The sequence below is a fragment of the Lathyrus oleraceus genome, chromosome 6, assembly GCF_024323335.1.
Source record: "Lathyrus oleraceus cultivar Zhongwan6 chromosome 6, CAAS_Psat_ZW6_1.0, whole genome shotgun sequence".
In the NCBI taxonomy this organism is placed as follows: domain Eukaryota; kingdom Viridiplantae; phylum Streptophyta; class Magnoliopsida; order Fabales; family Fabaceae; genus Lathyrus; species Lathyrus oleraceus.
Genome location: NC_066584.1, coordinates 23,678,812 through 23,692,217, shown reverse-complemented (window position 1 = coordinate 23,692,217; position 13,406 = coordinate 23,678,812).

Here is a 13,406-nt window from a genome sequence, read left to right as displayed (position 1 = left end):
CATAGCATTCTAGTAAGTGAGATTATAAGTCTCCCATTCTTCATGGAATTGTGTGGAGACTTGACCTTTTATCCTTTCCTGAGAGCTAGTGGCATACTTATTGAATTATCCAAGTTGGAGCCATTCTCATGGAAGATATCTTGGTTTAAGGATTCATACTTGTGAATGAATGGTTGAGTGTTCTCCAAAGAATGACTTAATCAATTAAAAAACACCATTAACACTTGACTAAAATTTGACTAACTCTTATTAATATTGCTTTACTTTCAAGTCATTTACTATTGTGCAATTTGAATTTCAGTCCTTTATCATTCATTGACATTTACATTTCATATAACTTGTTTATGTTTATGTCCTTTTCACTTTGCTCATTTGAGCCATCTCTTGTGATTGTATATATTGTTTGTGTGTTTTGACTTTGTTTGTGGTCTTAGGACCTTAAAATACCTAATAACAAGAGAAAACCCTAAAAAACATTTGGTGGATTGTTAACTCGATTTGAACCTTTGGACTTAGGGTTAGGCCACATTCCCTGTGCAAAAAGGACTTAGCCAATACCAACATTTTGAGACTGAGCCTTCATCTGATAGAAACCTTGATAATTTCTTAGGTTCATCTTCTACTATATCTTTGTGCTTAATTATTATTTTGATCTTGTGTATGATGCTTTGCTTTGAGTTGATCAAGGAATATATCATCTAATACATGGGAAGACAATGAAGACTGCTAGCTTTTGGAATTGCTTGCTTGGATGTGGCTATCTTTATTTGATGCCTTGATCTTCATGATGTTTGGATATTACTTATTGCTTATTGATTATTGCTTGATAAAAGTCCAAAGGAAAATGGGTTTCTATATGACATTCTTGTCTGTTGGATTGCATCCCATTGGTCAAATATTTTCAACTCTTAACTTTTAAATGTGTGCTTAGTATAACCTCTTCATCTCCTCCCACTTCTTAAATTTAAAAATTTCTCCCCCTTTTCAAAAACCTTCTTTTCTTGTGATTTTAAACTTAGACTTTGTTTTAATGATTAGAAATTTTGGCCTTATGCCATTGAATTTTTAAATCTTTTCTTAATCAAATTTGTAAATGAACATAACCATATTGACTTAAATTTCAAAAAGACAAAAGGGACTAACAACCCCATTCAAAATTTTGGCCCTTTGTGCCTTTTCATTTAAATTTTTGTTAAAATCAATTCACCAACTTTGAAACTTCTACTACAAACTACGAGGTTTTGATCCCTCATTTTTATGTTGATACGTAGGCACAAGTCCGAAGGTCTTGCCAAACACAAACATATAATCAATGAATTCTTTTCTCATCCCCACACTCTATTTCTTCTCAAATATATTTTATACCAAAAGACACATGCACACATAAAAAAGGGCTCCCTAGGAGTACCTAGGACACTTTAGGTGCTAACACCTTCCCTCTGATTTTACCTTTGAGAAAGGGGTTTTTAGGATGGTTCCCTAAGGCAAAATTGATGTTTGATGGGTTGTGTTGATTTTACCTTGAATAAGGGTTTATGAAAGGAGTTTGTGATTAGATTGCACTAAAGTCTATAGGCGGAGGTGAATATTATAGTTAACAAGCCAAGCGTCTTGCGTCTAAAATAATCAGTGTAAGGATAGGAATGCTCCATTCTTACTCATTCTCCATCACTTAAGGCTCGTGGCGCATAATACTAATCGTAATTTTATTGTATTTTGGATTTGATTATGAAAGTGCCACTTGATGCTGGATCAATGGTTTGTTTATTTGATTATGAAATTGGATAATGTGATGGATATACAAAGTAACCAACAAGAAAAATAAAGGGTCTTATTGTAAGGTAGCCTAAGAGAAATCCTTGTGTGTGCAAAAGTGACATAAGCTAAACAAAGGATAATGGTCTTACAAGCACGTCCCCCTAGGGTGGTGCCATGATACCATTCTTGCAACCGGTATGTAACTTACAAATGAAATCCAAAATTTACAGAGTATCACAAAGATAAGGAAAATGTCCTCCAAGAAAAGGTCATATAATGAGATCCTCTAAGTCCAAGTTAACTAAGTGGAATGAAATATTTCTGGTCTTATCATTTTTATCATGTTTTGGTTGTTTTTGATGTATGCTAACAATAAAGATAAATGACAATAATAAACATGCATGATGAGTTTATACAATGGATATGATGATGATGAGTACTTGAAAGTAAATTACAAAGTGACAACATAAAAGTAAATAACAAAATAACAATGATAATAACAATGGTTAGTGGTGATCAAAGTTAGTAAAGTTAAGTTAAGTTAGTATTATGAATAAGACCAACACTTGAGGATTATATATCCTTAGGTCAATAGATTATAAAATATGGCGCATCAAGGGATAACTTATCACTGATGTAAAGTATTGAAGATGATCAAAGGACCAACTTACAATAGTTTTGTAACAATGAAAGTTATGCAACCCCAAGTCCATCCATCAATAGATTGACAAAAGGAAGACTATACCAAACTCAAGGTTGAAATTTAATGTTTTGATTAAGTTGTTAGGTTAAACAAGGTATAAAGATCAATGTACAATATGAAAAAGATAGTAAGGGTTAGTGTATAATATAGACAAGTTAGTATAAGGGTTAGTGGGTTAGTATAAACCAAAAGAAATGACATGTACCAGATGAAATCAACAAGTTAGTATATGTATGAGCAAGAATTCATCTACATGTCAAATGATCCAAGTTAGTTGATATATGGGCAACTTATCCATGCTTCAAAGTACAATGGATGAACACTTGATCATCCATTAGTAGGTTTGACACAAGGAAGGTTCAAACAACCCTAAACAATCCAACATCATGACAAGTGGAGACTTCATTATCCCTAAGGTTAAAGACCTCATAAGTCCATGGAAAAATATCCAAATGACTTGAAACAAGGCATAAATAAATACTAGAGACAAAAATAATAGGGGTCTATGTTGAAAATATTTTCAGAATAAATAAAATAAGTGGTGTAAAAAATAAAACAAAGATGGAGATAAATAGGCTAAAAATAAATAAAATGGAAAGTGAAAAGAAATAAAAATAATGGAATACACACGCTGGGGGTTGAAACCCTGACCTTGGGGTCATGGGGGGACCAACCCCCTCTCCCACTTGGCCAAGCGCTCAGTTTTGATAATAAACGCGCTAAACAGAATAAATAATAAAAACAAAATTAAAAATGGTAGAGCGCGCGAATTAGCCAATCAGGACATGACACAAGATTCTTTTGAATTCAAAAATGTGTGCAAAGCAACGACTCAGAGTTGTCTTCAACCTTGGAACTTCAAAAATCAAAACACAAAAATAAGTGTTTTTAATCAGATTTGAACATGTATTCATCTTCCCCAATCATAAACAAACTAATATCCACACTCCTGAGCCATTTATTGGCTCTGAGTGTGGAGTATTTATGCACGAACCAGATGAACAACTTTGACCTAATTTAAAAATAAAATGGTGGATATTGGTTAATCAAAGATAAAAGTATGAGGTTACTGATCAGAGATGAATTTTGAGTTGAATGGTAACTCATTTGAGAGGTGGTGAGTTAGGAACTACCTGATCATAATCGATCTCAGAGTGATGTTCCGATGACTTAGCTTAGCTCAGGTGAGGCTCAGGGATGATGAGATAGGACTTGGGAAAGTTTCAGTGAAGTTCAGTGATGGATTCTGGGTGGTTATTTGGGATTGAAATGATTTGAAACTTAAAAACCGAAACTCTATTTTTGGAGGTTTATCTCGAGTATGCAACAAGGTTTTGTGGCTTTTTAAGCTTGTTAAATTAAGGGGAAACCTTCCCCTATTTATAGGGAAGGTGTTAGGGTGGATAAGTGAGAGAATGAGTGAGGTTTCTTCAGAAAATGGAAGTGGCTCGAAGCACGCTCAAGGTTGGACTTGGGGAGACATGTGTGGTTGTATTCTAACCTTGCTTGCATTCCATATCAATTGGTTTTGGTCCTTAGCATTGATTGGGAACAGAAGAAAGGCTTGAATCAGAGTTGTGTTGGTTTTGCTTTTTGCCATTTTGGGAAAAATTCCACTTTTCACATGGGATAGAGTTTTCTGATTTGTGAGTTGTTAGAATCCAAGTTAACTTCTAAACATACCACACTACCATATTCAATATGTTTTGGGACCATTGGGATCATATCAAAGTGATTTGAGGGCTTGGTGCATGAAATTGCAATATTTGAGTTAGGCATGTTTGGTTTTTGCATCAGAATGGTCTTCAATGTTTGAACCAAGGCCAAATGAAATTGGCTCGTGCATTTTGTCCCAAACTTGTGCCAAATGTTCCTTTCCATGTCCTTGATTAGATGTAAAAAGAATTAGGTCAAAATAAGTCGTGGTTTGGAAATGGAAATGTGGTAAAATAGTGGTCTTGGTCATGTTTTAGGGCATGGTAGGCATGTTGGACCAGCTTGGCCAATGCAAAAATTGAGGTCCTTCCTCAAGGAATTAGGTCTTGGACCTTAAAACAAAGTTAGGGAGGAACTTATTTAGGATATTTGGCTCGAAGTGTAACTTAACATCTTGTGAAATGAGAAAGTTATGGTCTTTGGAACTTGCCATAGGCCATTCTTGCCAAAATGTGACCAACCATCATGACCTAAAAATGTGATTTTGTGATTTCTTGATTCCCAAGGCAGAATGATGGATGTTTTAAGTTCATATGATCATAACATGATGGGAAATGATATTTAGATCCTTTTGGGATGATTTTAGGTCAAGTTCATGGGTGGATCAAATGCCTTGAAAGTTCAAAAAACATGATCAAACCAAGTACTTGTAACATGTATTGGATGAGTGTTTAAATGGTGGATTTTAATTATAATGGACATGAATTGATGTTGAATGAGTGGTGGGGTGATTGGATGATCAAAATGAAGCAAGGTCAATGGTCAAGGGATGCCCAAATTAGGGTTTCTTGAGCCACAAGTTTTGTCAAGAACCAAGGTTAGATGAATTAGGGTTTGGTGATGCAAGGGTCATATTGAGATGTTTCAAAGGTATGGGGCATGAAAAAACTTTGGATTTTTAGGGTCCTTAATGACATGTTCAAGATCCATGGTGAACCATGACTTGTGCGAGCCAATGAGGGTCAAGAGCAAGAGTTAGGGTCCTTGGGTGACCACATGAATCTTTAGGCATCTTCAAAGGGGACTCACCATCCAAATTCGGTTTGGAGAGTGAGTGAGATGACTTGAATGATCCTTCAAGCTTTGTTGGATGCTTGAGGATGAGATTAGGGTTAGATGGCTTGGGCACACCTCAACATGTCCAGAGGATCTTGAGGCTTCACAGATGAATCCCATGCCTTGGGTTTGTGGATTATTGTGGATCATTAAGTATAGATGCATATGATGTGACATGTATGCGATGCATACATATGCATTAGTGTTCAAAAAGGTGATATGGAGGTAGGGAATATTTGAGGGAATGACAAGGTCATAGTACAATTGTTGAAGAATCCAATCACACACCTTCCTAGCATGTTCACTTATATTATTTTAAACCGTTCAACGACTCTGTTTACTTTTTAATTGCAATTTATTTTCTATTTCTAAACAACAATTCTAAAACCCCAAGTCTTTTGTTTAACTGAATTAAAGTCCATACTTTGTATCGTCAAGCAACCCCTGAGATCGATATTTAGGGTATTTCCTTTATTACTACATTGGAAGATTAGTACACTTTCTAATTTACGATTAATATGATCTTGACAATGCCGACCTTATACATAAATTGGTTGTTAGTGGTCATGATTTAAAACCTCAAGGACACTTCTACCACCACAGTAGTGTTGTTTTCTAAAATCACTCCCACGTTACTTCCCTGGATATTAGAGGAACCTTTAGTGAATAATACCCAGATGCGGTCCGACTCTAGAGGCACATTTGTCTTCTCGGCCAAGAATTCAACGAACACCTGAGCTTTCAATGCTTCCTTGCTTCGAAGGACAGTTCAAACTCAGATAACTCGATGTGTCTTTGTCAAACGCTAGACCAAATATAGGAAATATAACATCTACTTCAAAGGTAAATTCGTCTGAACCACTATGGAATGTGCGGGGAAATATCGTTGGAGTTTGTGTGATGTTATGACCAATGACAAGGATGCCTTCTCAATATTCTAGAACGGTTTCCCCGTTCTCGCTAAGGCATTCAAGATGAAGTATACAAGGCTCTGCTAGATGTCATATTCTCTAATCAATAGGGCATTTACCGCCTCCTCAGTAACAATAAGGTACATATACAAGACTTCCCTCGAAAGTGGTCGGGTAAGCACCAGGGGCGTGGCTAAGGTCCTCTTCAAAGATTCAAATTCTTGTTTGCAATCAGTTATCCACTTGAAATTGATATTTTTCCATAGTATTTTGTAAAAAGGGAGGATGTGTTGTGCATATTTCAAAATGAACATGTTTAAAGCAGTTAACATACCATTCAACTTTTGAACCTCCTTTTTCGATGTCGGTGAGCTCATTCGAATCACGACTTTGCACTTATCATGGTTTTCCTTGATTCCTTGCTCTTTCAAATAGAATCCTAGGAACTTGTCGATCCTTACCCCGAAATTTGATTTTTCAGGGTTGAGCCGTATATCGTATTGTCGGACCTTCCTGAATTCCCGCTGAAAGTGTTGAGTGTGAAGTTCCTCCTGATCAGACTTAATGATCATATCGTCCATGTACCCTTCTAGCCCTCCCCAATTTCTCCTTCAAAGATCTTGTTCATCATTCTATGATAGGTCACATCGACATTCTTTAACCTGAACGACATGAATTTATATTGATAATTCGCATGCTTAATCATGAATGTTGTCTTTAGTCGGTCGGGTCTGAAGATATGTATTTGATTATACCTCGAATAGGAATCCATAAAAGAAAGTAATTGATATTTGGCTGAATTGTCTATGAGCTTGTCAATATTCAGGAGTGAATAGGAATCATTCGGACAAGTTCTGTTAAGATTGATGTAATCGACGGACATCCTTCACTTTCCTGAGGACTTTCTTACTAAAACAACGTTGGATAACCACTATGTGTACTTGGCTTCAGAAATGAACTTGACGTAAAAGATGCCATTAACTGTGCTAGCAATAACTTCAGCTTTCTCTGAGGTATCTACTTTCCAGATACCTAACAAATCCATTGTATATGCGTAGAGGACATTGCAAGAGCTACTTTCGTCTACAAGGCACATGGTTAGGTTCTGATCAACGATGGTGATCGCAAGAATTAAAGGCAGGTCGAAGTTTCGAATTCCATTGATCTTCTCTCGATCTAGATATTCTAACTCCAATCGATACTCACTTTACCGAATGCCAGTGTCTGTTATGAGTAGAAAGAAAGTCGACGAAGGACATGTGCTAGATGACGTGGCAGCACAAAATTCTTTAATCAGTGATATTTGACGATAAATAAATTGATTTAGGAGATGTATTGAGGATCTTAGAAATTGCTACTGGAATACCGTCCCCGCTTCTTCTGATGCTGGTATAAACCTGATCTTAGATTGAAATTAATTTGATGGTAATAATTTGCGGGAATCAAAAGTTGATTCTCACAGACGTCGATAGTGTTCCATTCAGGAATAAAAAATTAGTGTAGGGGAAGAACTGATAATCTCCAAACGGTGATACTAATCTTCGATACGGCATCGCGTGATGTACTTGAAAAGTTAGCACATCAACATCAAAGTCAGTTTAAGATTCAAGATTAAGATTAGTATAATAAAAAAGTAAAGATCAAAAAATATACCTTACTTTTGTATGTGGATTGATTTTTATATATTAGATAAAGTAGACTGAATTTGAGATGAATTGGGTCACAACCATTTGCATTTTTAGTCGGTCAAATGAATAACATTTTTCTTTAAAATAATCTAATTAAATTGAGGATTTTGATGTTCAATATAAACTCCACTAGTATATGCATATATAGGAAATGCACAAAATATTTGTTAAGATAACATTTTTCTTTAAAAAAATCTAACTAAATTGAGCATGTTAAGGTTAAATATAAACTACACTAGTATATGCATGTATAGGAAATGCACAAACTCCTATATCATGCGGTGATTACTTAACATAAAGATATCATGTGGGATATATATGTCTGGAGAAATTTTGAACTTCTTGCTTTTTGTTTGATTGCACAAAGTCATGAAGAAAATGATTTTCCTTTTAGGGTCACAACTAGTACTTTCTGTACTACAATTATATACACAAATTATTACTATGGGACAGTGTACCTGTAGTATCAGCTGTATCAGTTCAGGTAAAACGTGACTATAGAATGAGTATAATTTAAAATGCTGGTAAGACAATAGAATAATTGTGTCGGAAGCTCTAATATTCTTAATTGAACTAATGTGTATTACAAAAGAAATGCCAAAACAACAATCATTCATTTATCATATTATTTTTATTTTCGTTATTCCATCCATCTCATAATAAATATTTTATTTAAATATTATGTAATTTTTTAAAAACAATTAAATATATTAGTTTTAATGATAAAATTAGTATTTTTTATTAAAAAAAATTATTTATATAATTAATAAAATTGTTAAAAAAAGTTAAAGTTAACAAATAGGAATATAGTAGTGAAAAAAATAATAAATATTATATTGAGATTCTAAAAGAATATTTATTTTGAGAAATAAAAAAAACAGAAATGAAATATTTTTTATAAGACGGAGGATGTAGTACTTTTGAATATTTAGAATTGATGATGATAAATTTGATTATTTTTAATAGAATTAGTTATACTTTTTAAAATTGATTCTACATACAATTTTAATTTATAACTTTTTAAATATAAAAAATAATTTTTATGTTGAAATTCACTATTCAACTCATTTTAATAAAAATTTAATAAATCAATTTTATCATTAATTCACTTTTATTTAAAATTGATTTTAAAAAATAAATTCAAACCAATCTATTGGAATTGAAGTGTGGGGGACTAAGTCACATATCGATTAGAAATTGAAGAAATACTGGGTATATAACAGAGATGACTCATATTCTCATTGACTTAAAGTTTTTGGTGGATATGTGGTGTAAAAGATTCTAGGATCCTGAACGTTAAGCCCATTAACACTTTTGGTGCTCTCTGGACTCTCCAACATGTAGTATTATAGTCATGGTTAGGTTCGAGGGGAAGCGGATCTGAGATCCTAGTATGGATCAAGACTAATGATGTAGGTGACTCACACTTGTGGAAAAGATTGTTGAAATTGAAGTGTGGGTGACTAAGTTCCACATCAACTAGAAATAGAGGAAATGTTGGGTATATGATGACTATTTGTTATCATATAAATGTATTGATTATTAGCTCATGTTTTGATGTAATTTTAGTCTAATATGCCTTGATAATGAGAAGAAAAGAATGAAAAGTGAAAAAAGAATAGAAAGGAAGAAAAGTGAATAAAATAAGGAACAAAAGGTGACAAAGCTACTGGAAAATCATGTCCTAAATCATGGAACGATGTTGCATTTATTACTCAAATTGTGGCACGATGGAAAAGGATCGTGTCACGATCATGGATTAATTACTCAGATCGTGGCACCATGGAAAAGCATCGTGACACGATTTATGCAATTTTCAAACGCGTTTAAAAGGGAAATTTATGGGTTTTACAGGTTGTAGATTCTTGTATGATTTCTAAAGTAGTTTTGATGGCCGAAGAAACACGTTGGAGCTCCAAAATGAAAGGTTTTCATCATTCGAATACCAATTTCTTATCGAAAATTCGTGTATTGTTTCTCGATATCTATTGTATGAATTATGCTACCATGAGTAGCTAATTTCTCTCTTGATTAGATTTTAGGAGACAAACTTTTGTTTGATCTGTTGTGATATATAATTTGTTTATGTATTATTTGCTTAAATTTATATTGCATGTTTACGTAGTTACTCTTTTATGCATTACCTTGTATGTGTTGACGAGTGCACAAATTGAACCTATGATTGTAGGTATTACTGATCCTAACCTTATAATTATAATCCAGAGTAATTATTCGCCTTAATAATTGATTTAGAGATAAACAAATCTAAGTCGTGACTTGGGAATTAACATTCCAATTTTGCCTAATTTATCTTCGAATTGACCTAAGGAATTAGGGAGTTCTCATATAAGTTAGTGACTTATACACCAAGGGATTGAGTATAACAGTTGTGTTAGTTCTTCGTATTCATGTGAGATCAATCGAATACATATAAACACATTCATCGACAATGAGACTTAGAAAATTTAAACAAAACCTAATCGCTTCTAATTTGATATTTTCACACACACATCACACATCAAGTATTTATATTGGAGCCTTGATCTCTTCGATCATACTCTAGAGTCATCATTATCTTTCATGGTCACAAAGAAAAGAGATATTTTAGAAGAAATTTTTCCTCTTTAAAATGGAAATATCGTAGTACATTACGGTGAGGTAATTAATTATACAAAGAAACAATAACATATTGAGGCTGTAAACATAACTAGGTGGGAATGCCGTCGATTATTCTTCCCACTTTTTTGGTTTGTAGAGTCACTCGCTCTTTCTTATGTGGCTGGTATGACCTATTCTACACGTGGGATGTTGAATGTTCATGCTCCTTAGCTGGTTGGTGAGGGAAGATACGTTGACTTCCATGGCCTCACTTTCTCCTTCCTTTTGATCTTGATGTTATGCCTGGTAAATCCTCTTAGATCCCATGATATCATCTTTGATTGTAACAGGTTTATTGTGAAGATTTTGGAATTTTAACTTAAGATGAACCGAGGTATCTACAACATCTAGACCCATTGCGAAGGGTCTGTCGCATATGCAAATGTAAATGCTCATGCAAGGGACTATGAGGAACTATGAGTTGATCCTTACACCATTTCCTTTCCCTACAAAAATCCTCAATTCAATATACCCCTAGTGATAGTTTGTTATGCAGTTGAATGCCGGTTAGTTTGACCCCTTGTATGGCCACAAGTTCTCATTCTTCAAGCCCATTTCCCGAACAACTCTGAGTATATTATATTGCAAGAGATTCCACTATTGATTAGTATTCAGGATATGTCAAAGTGGGTGATAGTGGCAGTGATGAATATAGGGAAGATATCATTCGGGATTCCCCCGACTTTATTACTATCTTGAAATATGAATATCAATTTGTTTGGGGTCTTGGTTGATTTGCTTTCGACTATCTTATTGATGAACACTAAACTTACCATCTTTATCTTCATTGTCCCTTTTGATGAGGCATTTTCCTAAGGGACACCCCTATAATGGATGAAATGTGGTGGTGCTTCCCCTTGTGTGACCACTCTTATTCATTGCTCTCATTTATATCGGTGGTCGCAACATCCATTATTTTGGTCGGGAATTTTTTTTCGACGACTCTTCTTGATCCCTTTTTCACCCTTGATATATTTAGACATGGGGCCTATCTTTATATGGCATTGGATAGCATCCTTTAGTTGGATGTAATCTTTGGTGGTGTAGTTGTGGCTCTTATGGAAGCAACAATACTTCATCTTGTCTAGTCGGGATGATTCTCTAATCGGAAAGGGGTTTTTTATCCCGTACTTCTAAAATTTAGTGTTGCCACACTCCTAGTAAATCTTTTCTCGAGTGTTATTGAAGGGAGTATAATTGTCATACCTGTCACAGGTCCCGCGGTTAGATTCCTCTCTTTGTTGGTTGGAATCTTTTTTGAATGACTGATTGCTTAGATATATTTCTTTTTCTTGAAGATTAATGAAGGTTTGCACCCTGTTCAGTATCTCCTTTGTATTATGGACTTCCTTGTATCCTAATTTCTCTATGAAGGAGCTATCCTGCTTCAAACCGTTCTAAAAACTCTAGCACTTAAGGCTCTTTTATGATCCTCCCATTCCCACGACCACTTGTGTGAAGCGGTCAGTGTATGATTACAAGCCTTCCTTCTTCTTTTGTGCTATCCCACAGAGTGTTGCTACCGTTATAGGCTTGCTTTTCTAAGACGTGAAGTTTTCACATATGCTTATCCATGAATCGACGGTATTGTCTGTCATAGATTTGAACTCGTTCTTTGTGAATCTGGTTAGTGTTAGCACAAAGAGTTTACTCTTAGCTCCCTCATCGGCGGGGAATAATGTCAAGCGGTCAGTAACATGGTGCACATGTTCGTTTGAATCTCCTTTCTCGTTGTAATCGTGAAGCTTTAGAGATTTCTCAAAAGACTTTGGTATTCGACTAATAAGGATACAAGCGAAAAGAGTATTTTTCTGTTGATTTTTTGTTGGAGACTTCTCCACTTGTTCCTCGAGGGGAGCATAACTACCTCAACCTATTTCAGGACTACAGGGAGGAGTTTGATGCATTTGGCTTATTTTATAGTTCAAAGATCTAGGGGCTGCAACCTGGCGACACGCGGCTGGCTCAGGAATAATGGTACGATTTCTCCGGGATACGACCTTCTGCCCTATGTTGCCTCTTAGATTGACACTATGCATATTTTCTTCAAGACGAAGTAACCTCTCCTCCATCGCATGCAAATTTTATTGTCGAACCAAATTGTACATGATATTTAAAAGTGTTCTTGCGTCTTGCACACTGAGGTTGACCTGCAACAATTAGAACCCAAACAATGATTATGGTCCTTGTACTACCGGTGGTGCAGAGGCCATAATGACTGTTTGCCTTGCCGGGGATGTTCAGCCGAACCTACGGTTGTTAGAGGTGGAAGGGGATTTTGACGTAGTGCAATGCTCGTGATGGCCTGACCACCTCTATTTTGGGGAGGGCGCGGTGGATTTCTCGTGGTTTAAGTAGGTGTGATAGCCTCTTGCAACACAACAAATCTAGTGGCTCTGGAACCTGCCATTGTTGGAAGATTTGAAGATCATAGATCTAAGAAACTAATAATCGGAGTTGATCTACGATCGAAGTAGATCGAGAATAGAGATCTGATGCTCGATATAATGGAATCTGAATCGCTAGACTGAAAAGCTTCAGTTTGATGAATCAAGGGATGAATATTTGAACATGGAAAATGTTGGAATTTATCAGAGATTTGAAGTTGCAAGAGACAACGATTGGCTAGAGCTTTCGGTGCAGCGTGAGAAATGCTAACTTGAAAGGTTAATACTCCAACGCTCAAGTCATTATTTGAGTAAGACGAGTGAATGAAGTTTGAGCTTGAATTATACTTGAAATATGACTTGTTTCCTTCTTATATAATGTAGCGGTTATAACGAGTTACTAATTTTTAGGCATAGGAGGCGGGAAACCATTGGATAGATTCCAAACTCGAATTAGTTGCACTCGAACTTAGAATAAATCGCATACACCGCAAGTGATTTGATAGATTGTTAGATTATTCGAACCACT